Source organism: Camelina sativa, chromosome 5 (genome assembly GCF_000633955.1).
Source record: "Camelina sativa cultivar DH55 chromosome 5, Cs, whole genome shotgun sequence".
Classification (NCBI taxonomy): Eukaryota; Viridiplantae; Streptophyta; class Magnoliopsida; order Brassicales; family Brassicaceae; genus Camelina; species Camelina sativa.
Genome location: NC_025689.1, coordinates 17,561,040 through 17,564,323, shown reverse-complemented (window position 1 = coordinate 17,564,323; position 3,284 = coordinate 17,561,040).

The window sequence follows — 3,284 nt, the reverse complement described above, 5'->3', positions numbered from 1 at the left end:
AAAAAAAAAAAAAAAAAAAAAAAAAAAAAAAAAAAAAAAAAAAAAAAAAAAAAAAAAAAAAAAAAAAAAAAAAAAAAAGAGAATGATCACATAAATTCACTTCACGTGGAGGGTGAGTATCCTTTCACCTGAAGAAACTTTTTTGAAAATTCAAGTTCAATAAAAGTATAAAACTCAAAGAAATGCATGTAAATATACTCTATTTTGAAATACCGAAATTCCTGTATTATACTATTATTTATGGGTGAGTTGGTGGTAATTATTGGTGTTAATTATATTATTCTCTTTAAAAGTTTCGAAAGTCTCTATTTCCTCTACAATGCTTGAAAGACAAATACGAATGACTAGGGCTGGACAAATAAACCGAACCCGAGGAACCGACCCGAATCCGACCTGAAAATACTCGAACCCGACCCGAACCAATTCTCTCTAAATAGTCAATAGGTTTTCGTTTTCAAATAACCACATGTATCGGGTATTACCCGAACCGAACCCGAAGAATCTGTTTATATCCGAGAACAATTATACACAATATCACACTATCACATATGATTTGATTTCATAAAACCGTTTGCCTCAATCTCCCTCTTCGAATCCTTGTGAATTGTTTTGCGAGACATGGTATGCTCAGTTTCATTTGTTTAAGATTTCATGGTATGCTCAGTTTCATTTGTTTAAGGTTTAGTTCATTGTTTCTTGTTGAATTTGTTAGATTATACAACTGTTTGTACAATAATATTTCAGTTTTTCAGGTTTTATGGGTATATTTCAGGTTTTTGTGGGTACTTTGGATATGTTCGAGTAGATATTATCCATAACCGAATATATTTTGGATATATTACAGGTTTCTTAAGTCAATACCCAAATAACCCAAACTCGATAGGAACCGAATCTGAAACCGACCCGAAATTATATGAACACCTGTTCGGATCTAATATTAGTAAATCCAAAAAACCCAAATCCGAATTACCCGAACCTGAACCCGATCTGAACACCCAAATGCCCACGCCTACCGAATGACACATCAAAAACAAAATGTGGCATTGAAGGTAAGTAAACAACAAACTTAGAAAGAGAATGATCACATAAATTCACTTCACGTGGAGTGTGAGTATCCCTTTCACCTGGGGGAAAACAAGATTTTTGAAAATGTCGGATCTCATGCAATAAAACTCCAAGAAATGGGCACTCCTCTGAATCCATTAACTCCACCACAACTTTAGCCAAGTCGATTACGAAGTTGCAGTCAGAATATTAAGCCCTTTCTCTGCCCCGAAACTGTTAACTTCTGCTTCCAAAACCATTGCATACACGTGAAAATTTCTCACCCTAACCATTAGTTTTATGGTGGCACCAAAAAAGCTTTAAGGAATTTTCAGAAATAGCTTAAAATACCACTTCTGTTTTTACCTTAGCTCAGCTGTATATATAACTCTCTTTATTTCAAAATAAGTGGTTTTAGAACTTAAAATTTGTTTCATAAATTGTAGCGTATATTAATAAAGACTAAAACAGAAATTTTTTTTGTTCACTTATGAAAAAACCTTAAACAATATTGTTGCCTTCACAACTTCAATCTACTAAACAACAATATCAAAAACCCAAAGACTAAACCCAAATAGAAAAAAAAAAAAAAATCGAATTCTGATCCCTATATTACTTAAAACGATATTTCTTTTAAATCTACTAAACAATGAAAACCCCATATATAAATTGAAATCAATCCCTTATGTCATTTAATGTAGTATTGTACTAAATTCTACTAGTATTTTAAATGTACTAAACATTTTTTTTAGATTATCTGTAATAACCGAGCCATCGCGATTTTTCATTAAAATATTTGTCCTCAATCAAACACAACTTGTTCTTGTGATCTTTTTTGACAAAAAAAAAGTTCTTGGTCTTAGTTTCAATGGGACAATTTTGTGCTCCCATATATGTATAGAAGAAAATGTATATATGTATAAGAAGGTTTTCTCCTAACTTTGCATAACACGACGATATTTGGCAGCGTATATTTTCAACACATGTCCTCACTTCTCAATTATTAAATTCTATGAATTTATTTTTCTCAAAATTACATACATTATTTTCATATTCACTAAATTTAAATGATATTTCTGTACTAAAAAATATATTGACATTTATGCAATGTTCTTTTAGTAATTATCTGTAGATATCATTTATCAATATTTTATATAATTACCATAACATTATAATTTACATACATTGTTTTTCATATTCACTAAATTTAAATGATATTTCTGTACTAAAAAATATATTGACATTTATGCAATGTTCTTTTAGTAATTATCTGTAGATATCATTTATCAATATTTTATATAATTACTATAACATTATAATTTTGCAAATAAGAAAGAATTAAATATTAATATTAGAATTTTGGACAAAATAAATTTCTGATAATTAAAGATTTAAATACATTTGGCAGCGTATATTTTCAACACATTTTCTCACTTCTCAATTATTAAATTCTTTTAATTCATTTTTCTTAAAATTACATACATTATTTTTCAAATTCACTAGATTTAAATGATATTTCTGTACTAAAAATATATATTGACATTTATGTAATGTCGTTTTAGTAATTATATGTAGATATCATTTATCAATATTTTATATAATTACCATAACATTATAATTTTGCAAATAAGAAAGAATTAAATATTAATATATGAGAAAATTTTTCCTAACTTTGCATAACACGACGACATTTGGCAGCATATATTTTCAACACATGTCATCACTTCTCAATTATTAAATTCTTTTAATTCATTTTGTCAAAATTATATACATTATTTTTCATATTCACTAAATTTAAATGATATTTCTGTAATTAAATATATATTGACATGCAATGTCCTTTTAGTAATTATATGTAGATATCATTTATCAATATTTATATAATTACCATATCATTATAATTTTGCAAATAAGAAAGAATTAAATATTAATATTATAATTTTGGAAAAAAAAAAATTTCTAATAATTAAAGATTTAAATATTAATATCGTAATTTTGGAAAAATATAATGTGATGGTTATTAAATTCTTTACTAATTTCAAGCTATAAAAAATATTATAATATTATAATAATTATTTGTTGAAAAAATATTCTAATATTTGTTTACAGTTTTTGTGCCAAAAGATCAAATCAATTTATTCTAAAATAATTTCAAGATATAAAACAATATTATATTTTATTTTTCATTAATAGTAATCATTAACACAATTTATTGCATATTAATTCTTTAAAATGTAACT